This window comes from Papio anubis, chromosome 20, assembly GCF_008728515.1.
Source record: "Papio anubis isolate 15944 chromosome 20, Panubis1.0, whole genome shotgun sequence".
NCBI classification, from domain to species: domain Eukaryota; kingdom Metazoa; phylum Chordata; class Mammalia; order Primates; family Cercopithecidae; genus Papio; species Papio anubis.
In genome coordinates this window covers 29,349,677-29,367,338 of record NC_044995.1, presented here as the reverse complement: position 1 = coordinate 29,367,338, position 17,662 = coordinate 29,349,677, and the positions used below count along the sequence as shown (strand labels likewise).

General features: G+C 43.9%; 1 long non-coding RNA gene across 1 annotated transcript; it reads left to right on the top strand.

Annotated features, from left to right (window-relative positions):
* The first annotated feature begins 9,053 nt into the window (after window positions 1-9,053).
* On the top strand, window positions 9,054-15,242 carry LOC110741843. Its single transcript, XR_004180477.1, has 5 exons — window positions 9,054-9,485; window positions 9,570-9,632; window positions 10,301-12,456; window positions 14,560-14,824; window positions 15,139-15,242. It is a non-coding gene; the product is annotated as an uncharacterized LOC110741843 (long non-coding RNA).
* Window positions 15,243-17,662: the final 2,420 nt, after the last annotated feature.

The window sequence follows — 17,662 nt, the reverse complement described above, 5'->3', positions numbered from 1 at the left end:
AACAGGTCCTTAAGGCACGGATTGCTCATGCTATTGTTTGTGGTTCAGGAATGCCTTTAAGCGGTTTTCCCACCCTGGGTGGGCCAGGTGTTCCCTGCCCTCATTCCAGTAAACTCACAACCTTCAGCATGGGTGTCATAGCCATCACGAGCATGTCACAGTGCTGCAGAGATTTTGTTTAGCCAGTTTTGGGGCCAGTTTATGGCCAGATTTGGGGGTCTGTTCCCAACAACTATTTACATCTTTCCATAACACTTAAGGTGTTATATTTTGAGAGGTTTTTGCAAAGTGCTTTTCTATGTCTGATTGAAATTTATTATCTAAATTTAAGAAATTAAGGGTAAATAAGGCTCATGCTAGTAACGTTATAGGGTTCCTACTCATATTCCCCATTTCTGTTTTTTTTAAGCATACTGTTAAGGATGGAATGGGTACATCCCACTGTTATCTGGGTTAAATAACTGATAAATTTGACAAATGGCTCCTGGGGCCCTTGTCGTGCATTTACAAAAGATCCCTGTTGAATTCTACCTTTGGGAATTCATTCCCAGGCCCTGTGAGTGCACAAAGACATATGCACATAAGCTTGGGGGAAAAATTTAATTGTTGTTATACATTAACATAGGGACCCCTCCCCTGGAGCATAGCAGCTGTTATGTTTTGCCTGACCAACTGATTCTGGTTAACTTGCTGTTCACATAACTCATCATATTCTGCCCTCCAGAGGAGGTATTGACTGGCTTCTAAAGTTGTTTCAGCTAGTATTGACCAGTCCCATGGGGTCATAGGGTATTTTTCTGCTATGCCCTCAAGTAATCCTCTCCTAAATGGGCTAGTGACTTCATTTTCTCTAATGCTTTTTCTTATTTCTTTATAAGTCTTGAAAGTAATGGGTTCATGTACCTGACTGCCTTGTTGATCTTCCCTTATCGGGCAGACCAAGAGCTCCCCTTCTAATGCCACTTACCTAAGACAGGGTCCCATAACTATAATGTATCCCTTGTCTTTTCCCCAATTTATTGGGAGAGGGCTCAGGGAAAATCTCTGTCTCCTCTGTGGCACCTTTACTCGATAATGGTGGGGCTGAGGGGGGGGAGGAGGAGGAGGAGGAGGAGGAGGCAGCAGTAAGGTAGATGATGTTTCTTCCTCCCTTCCCTTTTTAGGCTCTTCTGTATAGAGCAGGGCAAAAGCAGTCCTAACTAAGGACCATAACATTAAAGAACATTAAAGATGTTAGTCGGATTTGTTGCCTGTGTGCATAATGTCTAAGATTTCTTCTCACTTGTTCCCAGAGCTCTAGGTCTAGTGTGCCTTCTTCTGGGAACCACGGGCTATGGAAAACAACAGTTTGCATTAGGTCTCTTAATTGAGCCTTCGAAACTGAGGCTCCACTAGCTTTTAACAGTTGTTTCAATATTTTTATATACTATTGCTGTTGAACTGATGATTGTTTTCCCATGATAAAATTAGCTTTAGTCTGGGCATAGTGGTTCATGCCTGTAATCCCAGCACTTTGGGAGACCTAGGTGAGTGAATCACCTGAGGTCAGGAGTTCAAGACCAGCCTGGCCAACATGGAGAAACCCCATTTCTATTAAAAAATACAAAATTAGCCAGGCGTGGTGGTGCATGTCTGTAATCTCAGCTACTCGGGAAGCTGAGGCAGGAGAATCACTTAAACCTGGGAGGTGGAGGTTTTCTTGAGCCAAGATTGAGCCATTGCACTCCAGCCTGGGAAACAAAAGTGAAACTCCATCTCAATATAATAATAATAATAATAATAATAATAATAATAAATAAAACCCTGGCTTGAAAAAATCCATCTGAACTTGGAAATCCCCAGCAGGCACCAATTACTTACTGTGCAGTCACTTCCCTTTCATTTTGGAGGGTTCTGTCATGATCCGTTGTGTCGCTCCCCACATGGGGCACCACCTGCCAGTCCTGTCCCACAGATCCTGGCTGACAGATGAAATAAGTACTAAGACAAAGATATACAGTGTTAAAGAAGCTAGGGAACTGCCCAGCTCTAGTGACCAGATTGCAGCACCGAGAAGCTGGAGCTGCTTGCTTTTGTTCATTGCAGGCACAATGTCAAATACTTGGAGCCAACACAACCTGTAGGTAATTAACATTTATAGTTCCCCTTTCAGGGAACATCACGGGCAGTTGGTCAAAGGTCAGTTCCTGGTCAACATAAGTACACAAGCCTGTTTAAGATAAATTCCCTTAAATTCCCTTATATCCACTCATTGCCCTCTGCCTCAGGGTTATAGAACAGCTGCCTTCAGCTATTCTTCCCCAGGGATCTGCAGAACCTTTTGGCCTTTCAGAAGGTTAGCGTCCTTTCCCTATAGTTTTTCCACCACTCTGACTGATCCCCCATACTTTATTCAATATGCATGTGAGTTGCAATCTACTCCAAGACATTTGTGATGGTATGGACCCATGATTCTACATGTGGCTCTAAGCCCAGGAATGACAGTCAACATCTTTCCAATTGGCTGATCCATTTAGGAAAGTCCTCACTTGCCTATGAGCTACATTTAGAAGTGAGTCATCATTTGTAGCTTTAGAAATGAGCCATTCCTGGCTGGATGTTTGCATATCTCAGTCACAATCCCAACTGTGGACTGCATCTGCATATGAGATTTAGGACCTCACCAGTGGGCTCTGTCCATGTTGGGGTTACAATTATAACAGGCAGCAGGATGTTCTTTTAAGAAACACAACCTTTGGCTGGGTGCAGTGTCTCACACCTGTAATCCCAACACTTTGGGAGGCAGAGGTGGGCAGATCACCTAAGATGAGGAGTTCAAGACCAGCCTGGCCAACTTAGTAAAACTCCTACAAAAATTAGCTCGGCTTGGTGGCACACGCCTGTAGCCCCAGCTACTCAGGAGGATAGGCAGGAGAATCACTTGAACTCAGGAGGCAGAGGTTGCAGTGAGCCAAGATCGTGCCAGCCTGGGTGACAGAGTAAGATTCTGTCAAAAAAAAAAGAAAAGAAAGAAAGAAAGAAGGAAAGAGAGGAAGAAAGAAGGAAGGAAAAGATGGGCACGGGCCACAAGTCGCATCACCTAGGTGCTGGGCCCAGTGATATATTACAACACTCTCTTTGAGAAACACCCTGAGTGGTTAGACACACACCTGGTGGCTGATCCCAGTGATATGTTACCATCTTTTCTTTGTGCATGGTGCATGTAGGTGAGGAGAGTCATATTTCATAGGTGATGGATGCCAAAATATGTCACAAGACCATCTGTTGGCAGGCCCTGGAAGGAACCTCTCATCCCGTAATGCCAGACCCAGTAAAAGTAACAATTTGCAAAATATGCAAGGTCCAGTCAAAAGATGTGATACATCATCTAAGTGCTGGGTCCAGTGATACATCACAATTCCCTTGTGGCAGTGTAGAGGCTGAAGAAGAGTCACATCACTACCTAGGTGATGAATGAAAAGATATTCCAGAATATTCTTGTGACCAGGGCTTATGTAGAAGATTCACATCACCTGGGTGGCAGACCCAGCTATATGTCACAATGCAAAATGTTTGTAGGGTCTAGACAAGAAAAAAGAGTCCCATCACATAGGCGCTGGGCCAAATGATACATCACAATCCCCTTTTGGTCAGACCAAGTAGTAGAAGTCACATCACCTAAATGTCACACCCAGCAACATGTCACAATAACCCTTCAGAGGACATACCAGAAAGAAAAGTCACATCACCTAGGTAAAAGGCCCAGAAATATCATATAATGCTATTGTTTTGTAGGACTCGGGAAAAGATGGGGTCAGCTAATGCAGCAGCTGGGCCCAGCTATATGGCACAATTACATTAGGCAATGTCTTGGCTTGAGAGGAGACTCACATCGCATAGGTGCTTGGCCCAGTGATATGTCACATTTCCTACTGTGGACAGATCCAGAAAGAAGAGACCTATCATTTAAGTGATTGTCTCAGAGATACATCACAGTGACCAGTTGGGCGGGAACCAAGAAGAAGAATCACATCCCCTGTGTGCTGGACCCAGCAGTAAGTCACCCTCGCTTCTGTTAGCGTGACCCAGGCCCAAAGATATATTACAGTCTAACCCATGGACAAGGTGAAGATGAGAGAGGAGAGTCACATAAAATAGTTGATGGGCAGAAAACTCACATCATCTTCGTGTAGGGCCCAGGAACATGACAAAATGTCTTACGTGGGCAAGACTAAGAAAAATAAAAGTAATATCTTTTTGGTGCCTAGTTCAGTAACATTGCCCAATCTTTCCTGCAGGAAAAACTAAAAACTAAAAAATAAATCAGCTACATGCTGTAAAATGTCTCAGTTCTTCCTGTGAGCAGAGACAGATGAAGCCACAGAATCCATTTGTCTTTGTAGGTTGGTGCGGGCACTTGCTGCTTTGCTTTCTTCTTTCTTTTTTTTTTTTTTTTGGGAATTGGACCCTCTTTTCTGACACCCAGGCAGGGTAGTGGCATGATCTTTGCAAACTCTGCCTCCTGAATTCAAGTGATTCTCCTGCCTCAGTCTCCCGAGTAACTGGGACTGGGCATCTTCGCCCAGCTGTTTTTCTAAGTGTCACTATTATTTTTTGTTGTTGTTAGTAAAGACAGGGTTTCACCATATTAACCAGGCTGGTCTTGAATCCTGACCTTGTGATCCACCTGCCTCATCCTCCCAAAGTGCTGGGATTACAGGTTTGAGCCACCATGCCCTGCCACAAAGACATTTAAAAATGTCCCTGTAGGCAAGGCCCAGAGATAAAAGTTACATCACCTGAGTGTTGAACCCAGCAACATGTCACAATGGCCCAAGTGGGCAAACCACAGGCAGAAGAGTCACAAATTTTCATGGCAGGGCCCGGCAATATGACACAGTGTCGCTTGAAGGCAAAACCTAAATGAATAGAAGAGTCACATAAGCTAGGAGCTGGGTGTAGCAATATGCTACAGTTTCCCTGTAAGTAGGGACCAGCAGAAGAAGAGAGTCACATCACCTGGATGCTGGGCTCAGTAATATGTCAATCATCTTTCCTGTAATAAAGTCCCAGGCAGGAGAACTACATCATCTGGTTGCTGACAACAGCAATGTGCCACAAATTTCCATGTAGGCAGAGTGCAGGCAGAAAAGGAAAGTCACATCTGCTGGGTGAGGAATGCAGATACATGTCACAGTGTCCCCTGTAGGAAGGTCCCAAGTAGGAGACTCCCATCCCTTAGGTGTTGAGCACCTAAGCAATATGTCACAATACCCAAATGTGTGGAGCCTGAGAAAAAGAGGAGAGTCACATCACCTAGCTGCTAGGCCAGTAATGTGTCACAATTTCTCTGTGATCAGAGACCAGGCAGGAGAAGAGAGTACATTACCATGGTGATGGGCATTGAGTTATGTCACAAGGTCCCCTGAAGGCAGGCCAAGGGAAAAAGAAAAGTTATATCACCTAGGTGTTAAACCCAGCAATATGTAACAATGTCTAATGTGACATATTGAGCCCCAGTATGGCACAACATGTAAGGCACATTTGGAAGAGTCACAAAACATGGCTGCAGAATTCAGCAATCATTGACAATATACAAAATGTGTGGGGACCCCCAGAAAAAGGAGAGTCAAAGCACCGAGGTGCTGGATCCAGTGATATATCACAACTTTATCTTCGGACTGAGACCAGGCAGCAAAATCAAATCACTCAGGTACTGAACATAGGCATATGTAACAATCACTCCACCAGGAACATCCAGTAATGAATTAGCAATCCCACACAGGTCCCAGTTCTAGGTATGAGAGTCACCACATTTTCTATGTTGGGTCTAAGTAAGGTAGTGATGAACTCACCAATGAACTGGATTGTGGATTTGGAGCCTGAGACTCTTCATTCCTCCTGTAAACTGTGTTCACTCTAGCCCTAAGCCCAGGTAGAATTTTCATGGGTTCAGATAGAATTCTCACCTGCCAATGTATTGGGTTTATAAATAAGTCATCATTTCAACTCTGGCTGGATGTTCACATATGAAGGTTCACAATTTCTACTGTGGACTGTGTCTGTGTGAAATTCAGGGCCTCACCAGTGGGCTCTATCCGAGTGTGAGGGTGACAATCCTAACAGTTGGTGGGGTGTGCACATTGCACATAAGAACCACAATCTCACCTGTGTGCTGAACCCTGGAGTGACATTCTCTGTACCACAAGGGATTTATAGAGTATGCAAGAAAGTGGTAATTCCCTATGACTTTGTAAAAAAAGGAGACCCAAGATTAGAATCATTACCGTAGGCCTAGCTATAAAAGACAGCATCTCTCCTGTTAGATGGATGGAGGTATGAGAGTCACCATTGTACCTGTGAGCTAGGCCAAAATATATTTTACAATCCCACCTGTGAATAGGCAGAGAGGAGGAGAGTCACATCACCTGGGTTTTTGGCCAGGAATACATCACAATTTTTACTGAGGGCAGGGACCAGACAGGACTGTCACATAACTTTAATACTCAGCCAGGAATACGTTACAACCTTCTCATGAAAGCAAAGCACAGGGAGCAGAGTCACATCACCTGGGTGCTGAGCCCAGGAATAGCTAATAACAATTTCTATAGTCAAGGCACATGCAAGAGAGACACATCACCAGGTACCTGGGCCTAGTGATAATTTGTAATTTTTCTTGTGAGCAGAGTGCGGGCAATAATGGAGAGTCACATCTCCTAGGTGATTGATGCAGAGATATGTCACAAGGCCCTCTGTAGAAAGGGCCCAGGAAGAAGCATCCCATTTTATAGGTGTTGGGCCTGGTAATATGTTATACTATGCAAAATATTCAGGTCTTAGGCAAAAAAAAGAAAAAAAAAAAAAAGGAATCATGTAACCTAAGTGCAGAATTTAGGAATATGTCAGAATGCACCCTGTGGGCAGTGCCAAAACAAGAAAAAACACTCACATTACCTAGGTGGAAAGCCTAGTCATATGTCACCATGACACCTGTGGGCAGCACCAAGCCTGGAAAAGAGAGTCACTTCTTTGAGGTGCAGAGTACAGAGATATGTCACAGTCTTATCTGTGGGCTGAGCCAAGGCAGGAGAGTCAAATCACTAAAATGCTTAGCAGGCACAATCACGCCTGAAGGAAAGTCCAGGAATGAGATTAGAAATTCCACACATGTCCGTGTTCTAGATATGAGAGTCAACACCTCCTGTATGTTGGGTCTAAGTTCATGAATAACAATCTCAATAACTGATAGAATTTTTGCAAAAGAGCTACCATTTCTTCTGCAGACTGTGTTCTATTGGTGCAGTCACAGCCTCATATGTGTGCTGAATTCTTGATCTGAGGGTCACCTGCCCACCTGTGGACCGGGCCACATATGAGAGTCAATTCTCCAACTTTCACAGTCTCCATGTCTGGGATTCAGAACCTTAACAGTGGGATATGTTTATGTGGGAGAATGACAATCTTTATTGTCTCCTGGGCATGCATTCAAGAGACACTATCTCACCTGTGTGCTGTGCACTCCTATGACACTCACCGTGTTACCTGAGGGTTTTATTCAATATACAAGAGTGGTGATCCTCTGTGACCTTTGTTCAAGAAGGGAATCCAGAATCTTTTCTGTTTTTCTAAGCCCAGAGTCAACATCTCTCTAATTGGCTGAGTCTAGAGGAGAGAGTCCTCACCTTCTTATGAGGTGGGTTTAGAAATGAGTCACCATCTCATCTGTGGCCAGATGTTCACACATGACAAAGTTTCAACTGTGGAGTGCATTCATGTGAGATTCAGGACCTCACCAGTGGACTCTGTCCATATGTGATGGTGACAATTCTAAAGGTTGCTTGGCTGTGCATAGGACAAACACAATCTCATATGCATGGTGAACTCTTTTATGACGTTCTCTGTAACACACTGTGGCCTTATATATGTGAGAGAGTGGTAATTCTCTATGACTTTCATACAGAAGGAAGACCCAGGATTTTTTGTTTTCCTAAACATAGCTATGAGCAACATTATCTCTCCTACTGGCTCTTCGAGGTATGAAAGTCATCATTACATCTGTGTACTTGACCAAGTTATATGTCACAATTCCACCTGTGAGTAGAGAACAAGCACAAGAGTCACATCAACCGTGTGCTGGACCAGAGTTTTGTCACAATCTTCCCTGAGAGCATGCACCAGCCAGGAGAGTCACATCACAGGGTCCTCAACCGGAGATGTTACAATCCTCTCCTGAAAGCAGGGCACAGGCAGAAGAATAAGATCACCCGGGTGCTGGCTTCAGATACAAGGCTCACCGTGGGCAAAGCCCAGACAGGACAGATGAAACACCTGGTTGATGGGCCCAGCAATATGTCACAATCTCTTCTATGGCAGATAAGGTGACAATTCTAAAGGTTGGTGGACTGTGCAGATTGCAGGCAGAAGTAGAGAGTTTCATCTCCAAGTAATGGATAAAAAAATACATCCCAAGACCCTCCGTGGGAAGGGCTCAGGCAGAAGCCCTCCAACCCCTAGGTGTTTGTTGTTTCAGTGGCATGTCACAATAACAAAATACACAGGTCTCAGGCAAGTGAAGAGACTCACATCACCTAGGTGCTGGGTCCAGTGGCTAGTCACAATCTTTTCTTTTGGCTGTGCTCAAGCAGAGTAGAAAAGTCACATCACCAAGATAATAAACAAAAACATGTGTTAGAATATTTCTGTGTGACAGCCCATGCAGGAAAGTCACATCACCATGTTGTTAGACCCACAGATATATTGAAATACATGATGCATGCAGGTCTCAGGAAGGAGAGGAGAGTAATATCACTTAGGGTGCTGGATGCACCTAAATGCACATCACAATTTCTTCTTTTTTGTTGTTGCTTTGTTTTGGTTTTTTGAGACGGAGTCTTGCTCTGTTGCCCAGGCTGGAGTGCAGTGGCACGATCTCAGCTCACTGAAAGCCCCGCCTCCCAGGTTCACGCCATTCTCCTGCCTCAGCCTCCTGAGTAGCTGGGATTACAGGTGCATGCCACCACGCCTGGCTAATCTTTTATAATTTTAGTAGAGACAGGGTTTCACCATGTTAGCCAGGATGTTCTCAATCTCTTGACCTCGTGATCCACCTGCCTCAGCCTCCCAAAGTGCTGGGATTACAGGTTTGAGCCACTGCACCCGGCCCACAATTTCTTCTTAAGCACACTCCAAGCAGTAGCAGAGGGTCACTTCACCTAGGTTCTTGGTCCAGCAGTATTTCACAATACCCTTGAAGGGAGGGCCTAGGCACAAAGTCACATTACCTAGGTGAGAAGCCTAGAGATATGTCACAATGCCCCTCATGGGTAGGACTCATAAACAAGAGAAGAGATATAGCCTAGGTGCTGGGCTCAGCTTTATGTTCCAGTCACCCCAGTGGAAAGAAGCCAAGAATGAGGAAGAGTCACATCACATAGGAGCTTCATCACGTGGCATATCACAATTCCCACTGTGGACAAACCCCAGAAGAAAAGAGTCACATCATCTAGGTGGGAGGCCCAAACAAATATCACGGTGACTCCTGTGTGCAGGGACCAGGCAGAATAATTATATCACTGTTTTGCTTGTTTCAGCAATAAGTCAATCTCTAATCTGTGGCCATGGACAAGGCAGAAGAGAAATGTCACTTCACATAGGTAAAAGGGCATTTACCTGAGCTTTGATCATAGGAGAGATTGTAATGGGTCAAGAAATATGTCACAATGCTCCCTGTGGTCAGGGTTTAGGCAGAGAACTCACATCAGGTTAGTGGTGGGCTCAGCCATATGTCTCAATGCCTTCTAAGGGCACAGCCCAAGCATAAAAGGCAACATTACCTGCTGAGCATGGTGGTTCACACTGGTAATCCCAGGACTTTGGGAGGCTGAGGTGGGTGAATCATGATGTCAGGAGTTCAAGACTAGCCTGGCCAAAATGGTGAAACCCTGTATCTACTAAAAATACCAACAATTAGCTGGGTGTTGTGGTGCATGCCTGCAATCCCAGCTACTCAGGAGGCTAAATCAGGAGAATCGCTTGAACCCAGAAGGTGGAGGTTGCAGTGAGCTGAGATCGTGTTATTGCACTCGAGCCTGGGTGATAAGGCAAGTACCGGGTCTGTCCCACAGACCCTGGCTGATGGATAAAATGAGTACTCAGACACAGGTATGCATTGTAAGATCAACTAGGGGACTACCTGGCTCAAGTGGCCAGAGTTCAGTCACGAGAAGCTCAAGCTGCTTGCTTTTAGTCAGTGCAGGCAAAATGCCAAAGCCTGGAGCAAACACAATCTGTAGGTAATTAACATTTATTGTTTCCCTTTCAGGGATGATCAAAGGTCAGTTCCTGGACAACTTCAAACAAGCCTGATCAAGATAACTTCCCCTTCACTCCCTTGCACATACTCCTCACCCTCTGCCTCAGGGTTAGAGAAAAACTGCCTTTAGATATTATACCCCAAAGCTATGCAGAGCCTTCTGACTTTTCAGAAGGCCTGCTCCTTTCCCTATAGTTTCTCACAGCACTATGACTGATCTCCCACATTTCCCCCTTTTCTGTTTTTTGCCTCAGGTTTTGTTGATTGAAGAGTACAGGTATGTACAGGCACAGGTTTGACAGGTGCAGTGGTTACAGCTCATGTTCAGGCTTTGCATCCTAGAATTACTAAATAACATAAGACAAATATGAATATAATCAGTATTATTCTTTTCCAATCAAGGAGTGACCCCCAGGAGAGGGGGTCTATTTAGGAGACATGTTCTTGCACATCCTTCCATATGACTGCTTGTTGGGCATGTAGATTTATGGTGTTTAGGGATTCTTGAACTGTTGTTTTAAGTTGCTTTACATCTGCTGTTACATTATCATGTAAGGTTCCCCAGAGTTGTTGTTTCATCTCATCCCAACTATGTATTGATCAATTCCATGGTAGAGAGGTGACACAAATATGCTTACATTCCCAGTGTTATTGCTGTCAGAATGCCAGTGCATCTTGTCGTTTTCCTACATATGCCAAGGGAGCCTCAAGGGCTTGCAGATGTGCAATAATTTTTTTTATCTATTCCCTGCTATAGGAGAAATTCATTACACACATTTCTGGCCAGGCTATCCAAAAACAAAAAAAAAAAAAACAAAAAAACCTGTTTTTACTGTTTCAGTAATAGATGGAACAGCAACACTAGCAGTGGCTAGGATGACTATGGCTGAGACTATAAAGGCTATTGGTGGTGCCCCATGTGAGGAACATGGCAATGGATCATGACAAAACTCTCAAAAATGGAAGTGAAGTTACAGCGCATTAAGTAATTGATGTCCACTGGGGATTTTCAAGTTTGAAGGGATTTTCAAGCTAGGGTTTTATCATGGGACAACAGTTATCCACTCAACAGCAACAGTGCATAAAGATATTGAAACAGCTTCTTAAAGTTAGCAAAGCCTTGGTCTTGGAGCCCCAATTAAGGGACCTAATGAAAACTATTGTTTTCCATAACCCATGGTTCCCAGAAGAAGGCACACTAGACCTACAGCTCTGGGAACAAGCGAAAAGGAATCTTAAATGACATCATGCACAACAGTAACAGCTCCCAGTAGCATCTTTAACATTATGGGCCTTAGATAGGGCTGCTCTGGCCCCACTCTACACAGAAGAGCCTAAAAAGGGAAGGGAGGAAGAACTATCATCTACTTTACCATCTCCTCTTGCTCCCTCAGCCCTACTGTTACCAGGTAAAGGTGTCACAGATTAGACAGAGATTTTCTCTGAGCCCCCTCCTCCAATAAATTGGGAAGAAGGAAAGGGAAACACTACAGTTATGGGGCCCTGCCTTAGGCAAGCGGCATTAGAAGGGAAGCTCTCGGCCTGCTTGGTGATGGGAGATCAATAAGGCCATTGGGTACATGAACCCATTGCTTTCATCACTTATGAAGAAATAAAAAAAAGTATTAGAGAAAATGGATCCACTAGCCCATTTAGGAGAAGATTAACTGAGGCAATATCAGACCCCTTTCTAGCAACGGCCACTCTTTTGATTTTTCCCCTACCCCTGACATGGCTCTCTCAAAATCCTATGTGGCTAGAACAGTGGCCTTTAAAGGGAAAAAAATTACAATGAGCCCATGAATTAGGTGAGGATCAATTTAAAAGCTGGCCACAAAGAACCATCAAACAGCTATTGGAATTTGCCCATTTTCATCATTCACAAGAAGTCTAATAAATGGAGACTTTTTCATGACTTACTTGCTATCAATGCTAATTTACAACCTATGGGGCCCCTTCAACTGGGGCTCCCTTCCCCCATGGCAATTCCTTGAGATTGCCCTTTAGTCATTATTGACTTAAAAGACTCCTTTTCTACTATTTTCCTTGCAGAACAGGACAAAGAAAAATTTGCATTTGCAATACCAGCTATCAATAATGAAAGGTCAGCTTGCTGAGTCATTGGAAATTACTTCCTCAAGGAATGCTGAACAGTCCTACCATGTGTCGGTATCATGTAAATCAGGATTTGCTCCCTAGTAGAAAAGAATTTCCTAATTGCAAGATCATCCACTGTAGGGATGACATCTTACTGGCAGCCCCAATGGAGCCAATACTTTTGAGTTTATATGCCTCTTTCAAAAGGAATACACAGTTTAGATGTTTACTCATAGTACCTGAAAAGATACAGATGTCTTCCCCTTGGAAACATTTTGGATACATACTAACTTTCTGGTCAGTAAGACCTCAAAAGGTTACATTGAATAATAACAACTTACACACCTTAAATGATTATCAAACATTACTACTGGGTGATATTAACTGGCTTTGCCCCACCTTGGGCATAACTACTGATAATTTCCAGAACTTGATTTCTATCCTAAAGGGCAATGCAGCCCTGGACTCTCCCAGGTATTTGACCTCCCACTGCAAAAAGGAAAATTGAGGAAATAGAGCAAGCTATTACTCAGATGCTACTAGGTTGAATAGACCTACGATATTAAGTCCAATTATTTGTATTTCCTACTAAACATTCCCCAACAGGATTAATAGGATAGATAGCCCCAGAGCTGCACCTCCTAGAATGGGTTTTTTGCTCACATACCAGGACTAAAACACCATCTCCCTATGTCCAGCTAGTAGTAAAGTCATCTATACAGGCTCCAAACAGTGCAATCAATTGCAAGGTTATGACCTGGATTTCACAAAAACACCCTTAAGTAAAAAACAATTCAAAATAGTCCTCCCCCTATCTCTAGACCTTCAGATAGAACTCTCTATGTGGGCCATGTAGAACATGCCCTTCTCAGCTGGGTGCGATGGCTCACACCCATAATCCCAGCACTTTGGGAGGCTGAAGCAGGTGGATCACAAGGTCAGAAGATCAAGACTATCTTGGCTAACACAGTGAAACCCCATTTCTATTAAAAATATGAAAAATGGCCGGGTGTGGTAGCACATACCTATATTCCCAGCTACTCAGACAGCAGAGGCAGGAGAATTGGTTGAACCTGGGAGGCGGAGGTTGCAGCGAGCCAAGATGCGCCACTGCACTCCAGCCTGGGCTACAGAGCAAGACGCCATCTCAAAAACAAAAAAAAAAAAAAAAAAGAAAGAAAGAAAAGAAAAAGAACATGCGTCTTTCTCACTGATAAACTACTTTATTTATTGCAAAACCTCAAAACAGCCTTCATTAAGTCCACTGTTGAGCTCACCTTGTGTGCCCTTTTTTTTTTTTCTTCAGTGATTGCTGGTTCAACAAACACATCCTATTTTTATTACAAAGATTCAGGCCCACAGCTCACTGTCCAGTCCACTAGTTCATGCCTATGATCAAGCAGACCTGTAGGTTATGATGTCACTGCTTGACCAAGACACCCAATCACATCAATTTTTTCACCAAAATTGGAGAAACTTAACTAAAGAATTTTAACTTACTAAAAAACTGGCTATACAAATTGTTTTACAATGCCCAGATTGCCAGCTCACAGGCACACCCCCTCCTTCAAAAGGTGTTAACCCTAGAGGATTAGAACCTAATCAGATATGGAAAACAGATGTTATGCACGTCCCTGAATTTGAAAAACTAAGATATGTACAAGTATCCATTGATACCAATTCCCACCTAATTAGCACTCATGCTGTTTCTGGACAGTTTGTCCGATATGTTATTAAACATCTTCTTTTAACGTTTGCGTTCATGGGGTGATCCAAAAAATTAAAACTGATAATGGTCCAGCTTACACCAGCTCACAATTTCAACAATTTTGTCACAAACAGAACATCCAACAGTCCATGGGTGTCTCGTATAGCTCCCAATGAGAGGCCATGGTAGAACGTGCCCATTACACCCCTAAAAATATGCTCAGAAAACAAAAAAGGTGGAATGTGAGTAACAGCCTTGCAATAATATTGGCACAGGCCTTATTTACCCTTAATTTCTTAAATTTGGATGATGAATTTCAATCAGCTACAAAAAAGCACTTTGCAAAAATCATTCAAGATATAAAACCTTCAATTTTATGGAGATGTAAATAGTAATGTATGGTGTGGTCCAAATGATTTGTTAACATGGGGAAGATGATATGCTTCTGTTCACTTTCCCTCAGGTCCTCTTTGGATTCCAGTGTGATGCATTAAGTCATACTATGGTGTGGCTGAGACCAAACCTGGTACCAAAAATAAAAGAAATAACCCTGCTGGATCCGCAGCCCCAGATGATGTGGCTTCCTCAGACAACCACAGGCTCTGGACATTATGCTGAAAAAGACAACTCAGGAGAATGAACAAATTCTGCTCCAAACAAAAACATCATTCACTCCAGATAATCTGTTCCTTGCTATGCTCTCTGTTGTACATTGCAACTCTCACAGGGTATTAGTTTTTCTTATTCTCTCACTCTGCCTGAAACCCTTACCTGCTACACTCTATTAGGCCCATCTTCTAGATCCGCTTTTCTTCCACCCTGTTACTTGGGTGTACACCTCTTCCCCAGCTTTTAACAATGCGACTGCCTGGCTAGGAGGGATTAATATACCCATGGTGGGGTTTCTCAGTAACAGCCCTATAGAACAATGTGCAAAAACACCTCTCCTGAATAGATCCTCTCTCCTGGGGGTCACTGCTTGATTGGGAAAGAATATTACTGATCATACTCACGTTTATCTTATGCTAGTTACTAATTCTAGCATGCAGAGCCAGAACACAAGCTGTAACTGCTGCTCCTGTCAAACCTGTTGCTGCACACAACCATACTCTTCAATCAACAAAACCTGATGCCAAAAAAAAAAAAGAAAGAAAAGAAAAAGAAAATTGGGAGATGTGGGAGATCAGTCAGAGTGGTGGGAGTAACTGTAGAAGAAGGAGCAGGCCTTCTGAAAGGTCAGAAGGCTCTGCATAGCTTTGGGAGAGAATAGCTGAAAACAGCTGTTCTCTAACCCTGAGGAATAAGGTGAGGAGTGTGTTCAAAAGAGTGAGGAATAAGTTTTCTTGATCTGGCGTGTGTTTGTCTGTCCATGTTTATCCATGTTTCCATTATTCCATTCCTTTCCGCTCCATTTCCCTTCCAGACCCCTAATTCCTTCCACCTGTCCATCCATCCAGGGTCTACCGTTCATTCCATTTTCCCTCTTTCCTCCTCTGCTCTTCCTCCTGCTCTCCTCCTCTCTTCCTCCTTCTCCTCTGCTCTCCCTCCTTTTCCTTCTTTTTCTCTTTTCCTCCTTTTCTCCCTCCTTCTTTCCTCCTCCTCCATATTCTCCTCTTCTCCTCCTCCTTCTCTTCTCCTCTTCTTCCTCCTATTCTATTACACCTTTTCCTTCCCTCCATTTCCTCCACCCCATCCTTCCTCCCTACTTCTCTTTCTCTCCTCCTCATCCTTATCCTATCTTCTTCCTCTTTTTTCTTTCTCTCATCATCATTTCATTTTCTCGTCCGTGTTTTATCTTGTCATCATAATATATTTGTCATCCTGCCCCTCTTGTCATCATCGTACTATATGTTCCATCGGCGCTTAGGCTGTCGTGTAAACGGCAATATATCATCATCATCATCGCATCGGCGCCGGCGCAATAATATGGCTGCCAATCATAAACATGTCATCATCGTACCGCCGATTATATTTCATGTCATTGTCATCATCAGCCATCATTCTCTTGTCGGTATGTGCATTTATCATCATTCGCGTAATATTGTCATCTGTTATGTTATGTTTCGGCGCGTAACAATATCATCATTGTCGGCTGTTTATCATCATCATCTCACGGCATATTTCTCTTTCATCAACAACAGTTCCATTGCTCTTACGTCATCATTGTCATCGTCGCGTATTATCATCGGCTGTCGGCTTGTTTCGTACCATGGCATCATCTTCGGCGTGTTGCTCGGCTGTTGTTTCGGCTATATCTTGGCGGCAACAGCGGCCATCATCCGCGCTCGGCGTCATCGGCTGTTTCTCTTACGTACCATCATGGCAATGTCATCATCAGCTCCTGTTCCTCCTCCTTCTCCTTTTCTTTTCTTCCTTCTCCTTCCTTCTCCTTCCTTCCTCCCTCCTTCCTCCTGCCTTCCCTCCTTTCCTTCTTTCTTCCTCATCCCTCCTTCCTCCTTCTTTCCTCCTCTTCCTCCTTTCTTCTTCCTCCTTCTCTTTTCCTTCTTCCTCTCCTTCTCCAACTCTTTCTCCTCCTCCTTTTATTGATCCTCCACCTCCTCTTCCCCCTTCCTCCTGTTCCTCTCTTCCTCCTCCTTCTCCTCCTCCTCTTCTTTTCTTCTCCTCCTCCTCCATTTCCATCTCATCATCCTCCTCTCATTTTACTCCCTCATTCTTTCTTCCTCCATTAATTTTCTTCTCCTTCATCTCCCTCTTCGGCACTCATTAACCCTTCCTCCTCTTTCTTCCTTTCTTCCTCCCTTCCTCCTTCCTTCCTCTTCTTTATCCTCCTTCCTCCTATTTTCCTTCCTCCTTCCTTCCATTCTCCTCCTCTTCCTTCTTTCCTCTTCCTCCCCTCCTCCATCTTCCTTCCTTCCTCCATCCTCTTCTTCCTCCTTCTTCCCCTCCCTCTTATCCTTCCTCCATTTTCTTCTCCACCCTCCACCTCCTCCATTTTCTTCCTTCTTTTTCTCTTCCTTATTCTCTCCTCCTCCACGTTTCCTCTAAACCACTCCTTCCGTCCTCTTCATTCTTTCCTCCTCATTATTCTCTTTCCTCCACTGTACATCATGATTCATCGCTCATGCATTTCCCTTCCCATTCCTTTCTTCTCCACCCTCCTTTCCTTCCTCCTCCTCTTTCCATCCTTCTCACCTTCCTCCTCCTCCTTCCTCCCTTCTCCCCTCCTCTTCCCCTCTTCCTTCTCTTCCCTCCCTCCTTCCTATTTCCTTCCCCTTCCTTCTTCATTTCCTCCACCTCCCCTCTTTCTTTCTTCCCTTCTCTTATCCACTTTCTCCTCCTTTTCCTCTCCTCCTCCTTCTTGTTCTCTCCTCCTCCTTCTTTTCTTTTTTCCTTTTCTCCTTTCTCTCCTCCTTCTCCTTTCCTTCTCTTCTACTCCTCCTTTTCCACACCTCCCTCTCTTTCTGCCCTCCTTCTCTTTCTAATTCTTCTCCTCATGCTATATTCTCCTTCTCCTTGCCTTTTTGGCATTCATCCTCCAGCTCCTCCTCACTCCTGTTCTCAGCTATTTCTCTTTAACAACCATCTGCTCATTTACTCCTCCTCTT